The sequence below is a fragment of the Dasypus novemcinctus genome, chromosome 10, assembly GCF_030445035.2.
Source record: "Dasypus novemcinctus isolate mDasNov1 chromosome 10, mDasNov1.1.hap2, whole genome shotgun sequence".
NCBI classification, from domain to species: Eukaryota; Metazoa; Chordata; class Mammalia; order Cingulata; family Dasypodidae; genus Dasypus; species Dasypus novemcinctus.
The window spans coordinates 30,056,813-30,071,410 of NC_080682.1; the positions used below are offsets into that span (position 1 = coordinate 30,056,813).

At 34.2% G+C, this 14,598-nt stretch overlaps 2 pseudogenes; both read right to left on the minus strand.

The window, feature by feature from the left end:
• Positions 1-2,335: 2,335 nt before the first annotated feature.
• Positions 2,336-6,963, minus strand: LOC139439914 (olfactory receptor 5I1-like; annotated as a pseudogene).
• Positions 6,964-7,108: 145 nt separating this feature from the next.
• LOC131280172 (olfactory receptor 5L2-like) lies at positions 7,109-14,598 on the minus strand (annotated as a pseudogene).

The following is a 14,598-nucleotide window of genomic DNA, read 5'->3' on the forward strand; positions in this document are numbered from 1 at the left end:
TGCTAGAAGAAAATATATTTTTTATGACATCATCTCATATAAGGAGCCTCCCGGCTACATCTTCTACGCTTTTTAGAACTGTCTCAGTTCTGCACACCCCTACTGTAGATCCTAGCCTCAGGCCAGATTTATAGCTCTCTGCTTAGCTATTTTAGGACTTTTTCTTCCTGACCCATTCCCAAGAAGTGCATTAGATAATCATTTGAAGACCACCTAATTTTATGTTATCCCATGTAACTCCATCCCCAGATCCATGAACGAAATGACACACTTAGCTTCAAATCAACCAGTAGCTATCTGTTGGAACTAACCCATGTACTTTGGAGAATATTTCCTGTACAGTGCTTAGAATAAAGAAATGGTTTTAATCAGCCTCAGACAGCAATGCATTCCAATCTTCATTTCTGAAAGTAAAAACTGGAGAAAAAAAGGCCAGAATTCTGCCCTTTCAAAGATCTTGTGTAAATAAATCCTAGTGTAGTGAATGGAACTGTGGTATGGAATTAGAATCCAGCATAAATTTTCATTGTCAGAAGACCTTCTTCTCTAGTCCATCCACCCTCCCTCAACTTTTGGTTTAGCACTTTATTTTGACTTTCCAACCACACCCTCTCTATGTGCATTTGAACAGATAAGCAATAAATCCCAACAATATATCAGATTATATTCCACCATTCATAGGTTCCAGTTTCTATCTCTGGCTCTGAGAAAACACCACTCCACAGAATAATGAGTTATTTGCTTACCAAGGAAGATACTTCAAACTGAATATATTTTTCACAAAATATTCTTTTAACCAGTTTTAAATTTAGTCAATATTTGCAAATTGGTGTAAAAAAAAAAAAAAGCTACCATGCTAGGCAACCTATTTTAAGTCAAAGTATGTATTCAGTGCCTCACTTGAAAATGTACTTAAAATACATTTCTGCCTATTTGAAAGATAGTTTCTCCCTATTTGAAGTATGTAATCCAAGTTAAAAGCAAACAATAGTAAACTTACTTATGTTTCTTTCATAAAGATTCACTCAGTATCTATACTGGGTTGGATCTTGTGATAAAGAAGCAAGGTATCAAATAATGAATAAGGAGTTAATGAATAAGTGTATTAGAGGGATATATAACTGTCCCAAAGAGCTACAAGGCAAGGTAGAAAATACTGAGGGTTTTAAAAGTAAGTGTACGTGAGATTCCAGTGAAATTCAGAATACAAGTTATCATTTAAAAATTAAAGATGGTTTCAGAAAAAAATCATGTGGTGTTACTATCTGAGCAGTTCTTAGTGTGAGTAGAATTTGAAAAACTAAGCTACAATTTTACACATATGTACAGTGAAACAAAAATTAATTAGAAAAGAGACTGAATTTATTGTGATTAATTGTGATGGATAGTTAAGGTGAGAAGATACAATGAGGAAGATTTTGAAATATAGGAGATAAAATGAAGTTTAAATCTGCCTTTGAAATACATATTTATAATTTCAACTTGAAAATGATAAAAAAAAAAAAGACATACTGTAAGTGATGTGAGTACCCTGACTTGGATATTAGTCCCTGGCCCAATCTGTGGCTGAGCTCTCATTATCTGTAGATTTGGAAAATATTCACATTAAAATGAATTTTCCATCCATTCTGACCATACATGGAATGGCATTGTTAAAAGGTTATCAGGTTCAATTTTATCCTTTCCTAAGAAAGCAACTTCAGGCTGATCATCTTTCTAAAGGCATTTTTTAAAATTAAATTGTCTTGTTTTTAGAGCGATACATAGATCACAAAAAAATGTTACATTAAAAAAATAAGAGGTTCCCGAATACTCCACACCCATGTTCCTCTCACAACAACAACCTCTTTCATCATTGTGGCACATTCATTGCATTTGGGGAATACATTTTGGGGCTCTGCTGTACCGAATGGATTCAGTTTACATTGTAGTTTACACTCTCCTACAGTGCACTCATGGGTATGGCAGGATATATAATGTCCAGCATCTGTCCCTGCAATATCATTTAGGACAACCCCAAGTTCCAAAAATGCCCCCACATCTCATCTCTTCTTCCCTCTCCCTGCCCTCAGCAACTACCATGACCACTTTCTCCAGATCAATGCTAGTTTCTTCCACTGCTAGTCATAATAGTTTTATAGTAGAATACCAGTAAGTTCACACTAATCCATATTTTATTCCTCCATCCTGTGGACCCTAGGTTGGTGATGTCCACTCCACCTCTCTATCAAGAGGGGGCTTAGATCCCACATGGTTGATGGCTATGATTCTTCTGTTTGGAGTTGTGGGCACTCTCGGTTCCCTGGTACAGTGGTTGACCATTTTCACCTCCCTGTTATCTGGCCTGTGTAAGTCCAACAAACCGGAGAGTAGGAGTTGCAACTCTGCTGAGTCTCAGGGCCCAGCTGGCACATGGCCAGTTCAGAGAATCAAATCTCCTTGTGCCCAACCCCAGTGCCAACCACAGGTTCAGTACAAAGGAATTGGGTGAAGGGCTGGGGAACAGTTGAACTATAAAGGCATTTTTGACATTTTTGTTCCTTAGACTATACATCAGAAAATTCAGCATGGCTATAATCAATGTATAGACACAGAGGTCATTTTGTCAATGTTCAGTGAGTTGCTGTGCTGGGGTGCAAATAAATGCAGATTAGGGTACCATGGTAAATAGAGACAATGATCAGGTGGGAAGCACAAGTGGAGAATCCTTTCTTTCTTCCTTTGGCAGAGCCTGTCTTGAAGATAGCTCTGATAATGTAGACATAAGAAAGAAGAAATGTTAAAAGACAGATAGTTTCAACCAAACCAGCAAAGACCACTAGAACCAAGTCATGCATATAAGTGTCAGTGAAGGACAGAGAGAATAATGGGGAGATATCACAAAAGGAATGGTTAATTTTCTTTGGAACAGAAATACAGATGAAAGACATTAGCAGTATAAATAATTGAGCTCATCATGCTCAATTGCAAGCTGGCAATAAATTCCCTTGGACATAATAATGGTATAAAGTAGTGAGTTGCATATTGCTATGCACTGGTCATAAGTCATAGCAGCCAAAAGGAAAGATTCTGTATCAACCAAAGAACAGAAAAAAATATAATTGCAGTAGATGCATTATAAGAAAAGGTCTTCTTAGCAGAAACCAAGTCCAGAAGTAATTTGGGAGTAAGAATAGCATGCATCAATGAAAGACAATATGCAGAGGAAAAAGCATGAAAATAAGAACTGGTTATGATTGAAAAAATAATCCTGAGGTTCCCCATGAGAGTCATGAATAGATGGGAAAAAAAATGCAGCAAAAAGAAGACTCTGAAGTTCTGGGTGATCACTGAATCCCAGGAGAAAGAATTCAGTCTTCATAGTGCCGTTATCTTCCTCCACATTTCTGCAGTGCCCCTGGATTTCTGGAGCTATAACAGAGTAATGGTGATGATATTAGTAATAATTTAGACACTAACCAAAACCAGCCAGCCAAACAAGCTAACAAAAAAGGGTTAAAAGAAATAGAGCAGTAATCCTAAATTCACTTGAGTATCCAGATAACACCTAGGCATGTTTACAGGTAGTGTGGTATAATGTACAGGTTTCCAAATATGTTAGTGTTGGAATCCTACAATTTTTTAACTAAACTGCTAATTTTAATTAACTAAATTTAATATCTCTTACTCCTTAAAGCTATTTGTTTCCATGTTAAATGACACCAACATCACGCAAATTTCTGAACTCTAAACCTGGGCTTCATCCATAATTTTTTCAACATTCTTGTCCACCACATCCAATGCATCAATGATTCCACAACTATGCTACCCCATCTCAATCCACTCTTCCCAATCCCTACCATAATACCAGTCAATGTCTTCTTCACCTCAGCCCTAGACTGTTGCCCTACTCTCTTTTTCATCCAATCTTATCTCATCATATTCATTTTGCTTACATCTGCCATCTTCCAGTCAAACAAACCCTTCTAACACACTAAGAACTTGCCTCCATTAGCATTGCTGGATCTAAAGGAAAGTTGCCACCCCTGGCTTGATACAACCCCACCGAACTTTTGGTTTGTGCAAAGGAAAAGTTATTCCATTACTCAGTTATCTCAGCTCTTTGACAGAGATCAGCTGAGCTAGTGTAGCACAACAGGATTTGAACTCCCATTAATGCAGGCTATATATCAAATACATTTCTTCAGTACCTCTTTAAAAACCAGTCTTCTATAATAAAACCAGAGTCACTAACATTCAAAAATTTGTCTGCAAATTCAGAGCAAATAAACAATGTAATTGAGGAGTTATTATCCGGGACAGAGAATGAAATATACTCCAATAATGATTATGAATTCTGGAATATTATTCCAAGTTTATTTGTTTATCGCTGTTTCTTTTCTAGCTAGCTAAATTAGGCATGTTCTAGTTAAATATGGACTGGTGATCACACTGTGTTGCATAGCTCTGCTATAAAATTTTGAAGGTAAGAAATGAGAAACTAGAAATTCTATGTCATTGGGGTAATAAATATCTCCACTAAATTCCAGATTATGAAACTGAGATATGTAGAGCATAAAAAAAGATTAATTAGGTGTCATTATGTTCTGGCAGCTCAATGTGCTACATTTGATGCAGAAATTTTAATTATAAGCTAAGTTAAATTTTCATTTAGGGTATGTGAGCAAGAACAGGCACGTTTATTTCTTTCACTACAGTAACAGAGACTTACGATGTGTTGATTAAAAGCTCAGACCCTGGATGCAGAATACCTGGTCTTATTTTTAATAGCCCTATTTCTTACTATTCTGATATATAAAGTATATGTTATTGTATCACTAGAGTTGTGATGAGGATTAAATGACCTAATAATATGTATGGATTATTTTGAAGAGTGCCTGAAACATACACAGCACTCAATAAATATCAGCTATTACTATTCATGGTTGGGCCGAGTTAGAGTTTCACTAGATATTACTATTTATTTTTGTAACTACAAGGTTATGCTCTATTTTCTGATAAAATGTTTTAATTGGAGATAGTGTTATTGAGCTCAAAGTTAACACTTTGGATTTCTGCTTTCCTGAACTACATGATTTCCTCCTTAGCAAACATCAACTTGGAAGCCCAAGTGTTCCTGTCTATAAACATAGGATTTAAAGACTTCAAACTGGCCTAAAAGAGGAAGAGTGTTCACTGCTGTAAACATGAAGAGAAATAAAACTATATCCAGTTCCAGAAAGTAAAGAGTGAAAGGAAGTGCTTCTCTCTTTTGCCATCCTCTGTTTTGGTAACTGTGAAGAAAAAACCTTGAAAAATTAGTCAGTAAAGAGAAAGGCTCATCCTTAGGACCAATATTCAAATAAAGTTTGGGGTCTGAGACTAGGGAATACCCATCCCTTTGTTGAAGGTAGTTTTCTACCAAAACCCCTTATTTCTTACCATAGAATTGAATATTGGAAAGAAATCAATTAGACAATTTATATAGAGTATTACTTATAATGCTCTTTCAAGGAAGTAATAAACATCAAGACTGAAAGGAATTTGGAGGCAGAAATGAAATATGAGAAGCCAAATAGAACAATGAAATGAAACAAAGATTAAGAAGGAAAGAGAAAAAGAGGAGGCAATTAATGTTCTACGCAATTGTCAGCTTGCAAAAGAAGTTTCTGAAACTGTTACAAGTTCTCATTTTTTGCTATTCTCTTAAGGTCAGGCCCCCACCACGACCCCAGTCCTGTTAACTTGTTTGCCAATTGTTCATATCAGGGTATTACCATAGCGTAGAATAAATAATATAATATTAAAAAAATGAGTCAGCCTCGATTGCTATTTAAATCAGTTTAACTTTTAATAAGAGCTAATGAGAATTGCATTAGATTTGGATTCCTAACCAGAGTCCGTTATTGCTGACAGTTCCCCAATGAAAACATATTAAATGTGCTGATAGTTTTTGTAGTTTTCCTTACAATTACCCTGAGGATTTATGACCTGTCTTGTACCAGGCTGGTTTCCTTCCAGAACATCAATTTTCTTTGTGTAAACTAAGTGAATGTAAGGAGATGAGCCATTAAAATACAAAGTCAGCACTAATATTCTATGATTCTGTCAGACTATTACCAAGTTATTACCTCTCTTTCATCCACCTTCTTACTACACTGTCCAAAGCCTTAGTTCATTCTCTAGTGATAAACTCCAGTTTGAAAGACAGTGATAAATATAAAAAAAAAGTTCCATGCAAAATTATCAGAATCCATTTGGGGAAAACCTCTTTTCATAGAAGAAATGTTTGCCTCCCATAGGAAGGCTATGTTTCCTTAGGAAAATGAATACATATTTATCCTTTGCTTTGAAAATGTTGAGATCATCTTCATGATGCCATACCAGATTTTAGGGACTGAAACTCTGATTCCAAAGGGAAAAGACAAGTAAGTAATTAATTAGTTCTACTTAGGAGTTGATTAAACAGCAAACAAAATGATGTTATGTGTTTTCCTACATTTTGAGAATTCCAGGAAGAAGTACATCTTATCTTTCAGAGAAAATTAGGTTATAATATTTGTTATCTAATTTGATTTAACCAGCTTAAAGTGATAATACAAGTATTGGAATATTTTGTATGAAGGAAAAGTGAAATAAACTGGGAGAAAAAAAATTATCTAGCCAAATATTAAGAGATAAAAAGATCATGACACTCAACATGTCTAAAGAAAACAAAGGAAGTTAATCACTCTGATGTATTCTATGATATATTTTACCTGTGTTCAAGTTGATTTCTGGTAATCCAAGATCAGCACAGGTCAGGAAGTGTTTATTCAACCAAAATGTGTATGTATTGCATATTACATCCAACGCTGTGCTAAGGACCAAATAAGAGAATTTGGTGATATAAACTGGGCATTAATAATTTTGTCATGTAGGAATAATGAATAAGAGAGGAGAGAGAAAAAAGTAATTACCTGGAGATAGCAAACTCTGGGTCATGCTTATAGATGTGAAAATGAGACTTAAAGATAATATATTGGCTAATGAATACATATATGGCTGCAAAGATATATGTGTTTTAGACTAAAATGGACTTCCAATTCTTTTCTTGGTGAGTGAACTTTATTCTATGATAAAGAAACAATTAAGTGTATCTGCGCCTTTCTCCTGCAGAGCACCTCCTCAGAATGGTGATTAGAATAGACAAACAGGAGGTGAGGATGATAATGATGGTGATGATATCATTGAATGTGGTCATAATGTACACCATCAGTTTATTCATAGACACATTGAAGCATGCAAGAGAAAAGATAGGGGCTAAATCACAGAAGAAGTGGTTAATCACATCTGATCTATACAATGGGATCTCAAGAGATAAACACACATACACCAGAAAACACCCTGCTCTACAGATGTAGCATATCAATATCAGTCCCATACAGATCTTCTGGGACATGATTACCATGTACAGCAGTGGGTAACAGATGGCCACAAAGCAATCATAGGCCATCACAGTCAGGAGGATGACCTCTGTGATTGCATAAGTACTAAATAGAATTGTACCATGCAACCCAGAAAGGATATGGTTTTGTCATTGCTTAAGATACTGACCAGCATTTTAGGCTCTATAATGGTGGAATAGCAGAAATGCACAAAGGATAGGTGGCTCAGGAAAAAGTACGTGGGGGTGTGCAGCTGAGAGCTGGCCTGGATCACTGTGCTCATGTCCAGGTTGTCCATCACTGTGACTCCACAGATGAGAAGCAAGACCAGGAAGAAGAAGACGCTCAGCTCAGGTAGGTCTGAGAATCGCAGGAGAATGAACTCTGACACAGTGCTGCAGTTTCTTTTTTCCAATTGTCTCTACCTTGTGTATTTGGTAAAACATATGAAATATTTTCTCTGCCCTAAGAAGTAAAAATAGTTGTGTTTCTTTTTAATTTCAGAGATATAGAACATTGGTATCACAATATTTGAAGATATATAAGAAAATAAAACAAATATAAAATGTCAAAATCCTCATCAGAGGACACTGGACAAATTAAGTTGGGAGAAAGCTTAAATGATACCCAACCATTGTGTACCTCAATAGTTTGATATGTTCTATGAAGTTAGATTGATGGGTAGATTTTTACACAGATTCAATGTTAATGATGTACGGTCACATGGAATTTAACACTTGTTCCTTGGAAACCTTAATAATATCTGTCCAAATCAAGATTAGGTCTACTGAGATACTTTATAATATGTAATTTTATAGTTCAGTCTATCAGTAACATAAATTTAGACCAGAAGTTGTTTTCTACAATTTTATTGTTGGCAATTGTGAGATCATTTTTGAAATTCTTGAAGATGAAGAGTCTACGGATTGGTTTGACTCAAAATGAGAAAAAATATATAGTTAAATATACACTAAAAGACAATCACTTTTGCTTATCAAATAAAAAAAGTGATTTTACTAACTATATTGATCAAGGACAACAATGATGCAGAAAAATGGAAGTTCTGGTATACACTTAACTGGGAAGCAGTTAGGCAAGGTATATTCAAAGCCTTGACACTCAAAACAATAAAAGCTAAATGATGTTTTTTGAGGAGAGATTATGATAATCGAACTTTAAGGATTGTTTAAATATATTGACAGAATTATAATAAAAACATGCTCAATGTTCGATTGCAGCATTATTTATGAAATCCACAGAAGGAAAAGCCTAAAGGACAGAAAGAGAAATTGTTCAGCTATGGTTTACCATATCTTTGATGGAAAATTATGCTAATTAAAAATGCTTTGAAGATAGTTAATTAAAACATGACACCCAATAGTAGCAATGATATATAGATAGAGATGGAGATGTTGATGAAGATGCATTTGTCTATGTCTGAAAAGAGAAAGTTATATTATATGCTGTCACTTTTATTTGGCTACAACCCATACTGATAAATATTTTACCTCCATAAAATGAAATAGTGAAAATTTTCCCAAGTTACATCAAAGAATTGGATGTGGGAATGTTGCATATTCTGAGTAAGTGAGGGCTGCTATCAGACTTTCAAAGAAAAGATACACAGAAATTGAGGAATGTTACTCTCTATTCTCCCTCTTAGGCACAGAAAGGGTACATACCTGACTTCATAGACAGATGTGCAATGGAAATGAAGTGAAGAGAATCTGGACTAGAACCATGCCTACATTGAAAATTACCCCATATCTTGAACTAAATTTAAAAAGATGAACAAATTGTCATCCTGCCATCATAGTCTTCTCAATCTGACAAATAATGAGTTATTTTCCTGCTCTAGAGCTAGAAAGAAAATAAATTTGGAAATTTTCTTCCCAATTTTTTAGGCTTAAATGAAGAAATTAGACTACGTTAAATTCAATAGAAATGGCAAAAGAATGCTTTTACTTTGTTGAGCGGAGACAGTTCACATGTGCTTGACTTCCCATAAGCAGCTGATAAGCACATTAATTCAACCATCAGATGTAGAGTAACAGTTAAGGAGTGTCTCCATCATCATTTTTACTAGATTCCATGAAGAATATTGGTGTGGAATAAGGAAGAAAGGGTAGAGAATAAAAAAGATGCACCAATAGATCTGATATTACAAAAGACATTGGTTTAATTTCTTATCCACTATCTTATTACTAAATGACAGGAGTATTTCAAGCCATAATCATCCAGGAATATGGGCTCAATTTAAAAGATACTCTAATTAGAGGACATCTGAATTAGGTATACTTTTTAAAAATAATATTTTGCTCAGAATATATATTCATTTTCATTTCCAAGTAAGCTGAGTCTAGTTACATCTAACAAACCTAATGGAGAAGCATTTCCTCCCTGGTCCTAAAGATGTCAGGATGTGTACAGAATAGAGTTAATACTTTATACTGTACTTTAAGCTCTTGGAAAAAGGTTCCCTTAAGTATTCCCAAACATTGACTAAGCTCTATGGGATGCCAAAAGTAAAAAAGTTAAAAATAAAAGTAACTCTACAAATGGTATAAAAAACAAATAACAATTATCCTCTCTGGCATAGAGTGAGGAATTTTCAAAGTACCCTAATTTGTGAAACAACTATTTGAAACCAAATGTCTCTTTCCAAATTACTCTGTACCTTATGGAATTCTACGTGTCATTATTGTATATGTGAGCTACACTTCATACTATCATGCTGAAATTATGTAAATATTTTTATGAACTTTCCCTTTCTCATAGTATTGCAAAATTTTTCTCTTTGCAGGCCATACTGTTGAAAGCCACATCAGAAAGGAAAAAAGTCTCCTATTAAAAAAACTATATTACACTTATTGAGTACTTTTTGTGTGCTTGAAATTGTCCTAAGCATTAGACAAATCTTTACTTATTTTATCTTCTTAAAAACTCACCAACAGATCCAAAATATTATACAAGTTTTAAATATTATATAATTTAATTATTGTAATAACTTAACAAGAGATAAGTTCTGTTTTACGCCCACCTATCAAAAGAGTTGACTGAGGTATGGACAGATATCAATTGGCCAAAGTCAAAATCATAGCATCATGTTGCTATATGACTCATGCTGGAGAGAAAAGACCTGGAGACAGTGCTGGTGGTGAAATTTCCCTAGTGAATCTCTAGTGTTGGTAGCCATTTAATGGGCTCACCTCAAGAATATGTTCTAGATGTTTTCTTCTTTATAATGTCAATCTAGGCCATAGTGTTCAAACTTTGTGTATCCCTGTATGTACTCAAAGTCTTTTCAAGTTGTGCATGAACAAAAAGTAGTTTCAAGAAAAGCAGTTATCACATTCTCAACCATTATATTATGTGTTCCTAAAACAGATCTGCCTGAGAATATACCTAAAATTGAAGAGACATTCTGGTCTCCTTCCCACTCTCCCTTTCACAATTTACAAAAGAAATAAATACTTTCATCAACCTATATGTTATCCTAACCCCCAAGAGTAAAATCCTGTGGACCAAAACAGAGGGATAACTTGGAATATTGAGTCTGAGCCCTCTATAGATTTTAATTCTTCGATCGAGTTGCTTTATATTCATGGATAGGATTTTTCCCATTGTATGGTCTCATATGTATTGCTTTTAAATCAATACTTGGAGTATCTTGGCTTATTTGACAATATTAGTATGGATGAAATTATTATTTAATGATCCTGTTTCTTCAATTTCTTAGCTTTTGTCAGATATTCTCCTTCTATTGAAGGAAAGTCCCATGATAGTCAAGCAAAGAGACTCTTTAAAAATTTACTTATTTATCATATCTTATAAAATAGAGAGTCATGGCAAGCAGGAAGATGTATATAATTTATTTGTTCAAAATTAGAAATGAGATGTTAATATATACTTAAAATTTTATTTAAATTGAGAAATTTAATAAATTTCTTTTTTGAAGGCAGAACGTAAGTCAGATTCCTAAGCATGTATTACAGTTTATTGATCCATTCTCCAGTCAAGAGAGTATCTGTTTGCTCCCAATTTAGGTGCTGATGAATGCAGTGCCTATATAATTGTGCATAAAGATTTTTGCATGTACAAATATATACATTTCACTTGGGTAATACCTAGAATGAGGAGTTTGGGTTTTGTGGTGTTTGTGTGACTTTAAAGTAAATTGCCAAACTGAAATCTAAAGGGACTCCATCATCTAAAATTCAAACCAGCATTGTTTAAAAATTCTGGTTGCACTACATTTTGTATTGTCATGTTATTGTTTATGTTTATGACTTTTAAAAAATTTGCCTGCTCCAATAGGTGTTTAGTTGTACCTTAATATTTTAATAATAAATTTTATTTTTGAGCAGTTTTAGGCTTAAAGAACAATTGCGTAGAAAATATGGATGGTTTCAATATACCCTAACATACACATAATTTACTTTATTATTGATACCTTGTAATATGCGGTGCAGTTGTTACCATTAATGAACCAATATTGACACATTATTAGTAACTAAAATCTATAATTCACACTACTTTCACTCTTCATGTTGTACAGTTATATGGGTAAAGGTAAATGCATAATGTCATATATATGTCTTGATAGTATCATACAGAATAATTTCACTGCCCTAAAAATGCCCTGTGCTCCATCGATTCATGCTTCTCTCTACCTCCTACCTTCAAACCACAGCGACACTGATCTTTTTAATATTCTATACCTTTGCCTTTTCCAGGATGCCATATATTTGAAATCATATAACATGGTAGTTTTTTCCTACTGGCTTGCTTCTTTTGGCAATAGGTATTTAAGGTTCTATCATTTTGTGTATGGGTTTATAGCTTATTTCTTTTAATTGATAACTAATATTCTGTTGTGGACATATACCATGATTTGTTTTCTTATTCAGCTATTGAAAGGCATCTTAGTTTCTTCCAATTTTTGTCAATTGCGAATAAAGTTTCTATAAACATTTGTGGGCAGGTTTTTGGTTTTTCTTTTTTTGGATTTAAATTTTTAATTTCTTTATGTAAATGTCTAGGAGTATGATTGCTAGATTATATGGTAAGTTTTCTTTAGCCTTGTAAGGAACTGCCAGGCTTTATTCCAAAATGACTACCACATTCCATTCACACCAGTGATGAATGAGGGTTCCTGTTGCTCCCACATCCATATCAGCATTTGGTGGTGTAGGTATTTGGGATTTTAGCCATTCTTTTAGGCATGTAGTGGCATATTGTTGTTTTAATTTGCAATTTCCTAATGATATTTGATGTTGGGCTTCTTTTTATGGGGTTATTTTGCCATCTCTATGTCTTCCTCTGTGAAGTCTCTGTTCAAACCTTTTTTGATTTGTAATTGGGCTGTTTATTTTCTTATTATTTTGTTTTCAGAGTTTTTTTGTATATTTTTTATTCAAATTCTTTATCAGATAAGTGTTTTATAAATATTTTACTCCAGTCTGAAACCTTTCTTTTCATTCCCCTAATATTGCCCTTTGCAGAGCAGCAACTTTAATTTTTAATAAAGTCTAATCTAACTTTTTTTCTTTCATGGAACATATGCATAGGGTCGTATCTAAAAGCCGTTGCTGAACCCATACCACATAGATTTTCTCCAGTGTTATCGTCTAGAATTTTAATAGTTTTGTGCTTTACTTAGAGGTCTTTGATCCATTTTGAGTTTATTTTTGTGAAAGGTATAATTAATGTCTGTGTTAAGGTTCTTTGTTTCAGCAGCATAGTTGAAAGAACTAACCTTAATGTATTGAAAGATTTATTTTATTTATCTATCCCTCCTCCACTGTTTGCACTTGCTCTCTGCTCTCTGTGTCCATTCATTGTGCACTCTGTGTCTGCTTGTCTTCTCTTTAGGAGGCATTGGGAACTGAACCCGGGACCTCCATGTGGGAGAGAGGCACTCAGTCTCTTGAACCACCTCTGCTCCCTGATTTGTTGTGTCTTTCCTTGTGTTTCCTCTTTGTGTCTCTTTCTTGCATCATCTTGTTGTGTCAGCCATATGCACCAGCTCACTGTTTTCATCTTCTCTAGGAGGCACCAGGAACTGAACATGGGACCTCCCATGTAGTAGGCAGGTTCCTAAATGCTTGAGCCCCAACCGCTCCCTGACTTTGCTCCTTTATCAAAGATCAGTTAACTATATTTGTATGGATCTATTTCTGTGTTCTCTAATCTAGTACATTGATGTATTGTCTATATTACATAAATTCCTTGCTGCCTTTGCTCAATGTAGAGTTGCAATATGTCTAGATATTTAGTAGTAACAGGTCCCCAATATTTTACTTTCTCTGTATTGTGGTGCCTATTCTGGGTGTATTGCCTTTTTGCCTAGAATTTAGAATGAAATTTTTCGGTATCCACAGACTTACTTGCTGGGATCTTGATTTGATTTGCATTGAATTCCATGTATCCAGTTGGGTAGAACTGACTTGTTAATATTGAGTTCTTCTTTATCAGTATGGAATATATCTCTCCATTTATTTAGATCTTCTTTGATTTCTTTCATCAGAATTTTAAAATTTGTTTATATAGCTCTTGTATATATTTTGTTAAATTTCTAAGTATCAATTTTAAACTAATGTATTGGTGTTATGTTTTAGTTTGAAATGTCAAATGTTCATTGATGGCATATAGAAAAGTAATTGACTTTTGCATGTTGACTTTGTATCTTATGTCCTTTCTAAAATTGCTTATTAGTTCAAGGAGCTTTTTTTTTCAATTCTTTGAGCTTTTCTACATAGACAATTATATCATTTGTGAAAAAAAGAGAGTTTTATTTATTCCTTCCTTATCTGTACACCTTTATACTTCTTTATTTTCTTTTTGTATTAGCCAGGATGTCCAGTGCAATTTAGAAAAGGAGTGGTGAAAGAAGACATTCTGGTCTTTTTCTGAATCATAGGGAAATCACCTGGTTTCTCATTGCTGAGCATGGTGTTTGCTGTAATTTTTTGTATATGTTATTTACCAAGTTGAAGAAGTCTCCTTTATTCCTAATCTGCCAAGAGTTTTTATCATGAAAAAGTGTTAGATTTTGACAATTTTTTAATCTATTCGTATGTGTATATTCCTTTTCTTTCTTCTAGTCTCTTGATATGATAAGGGCCATTAGTTGATTTTTTTTAAAAGTTAAAACAGCTTTGGATACCTGAAATAAATCCCACTTGATCAT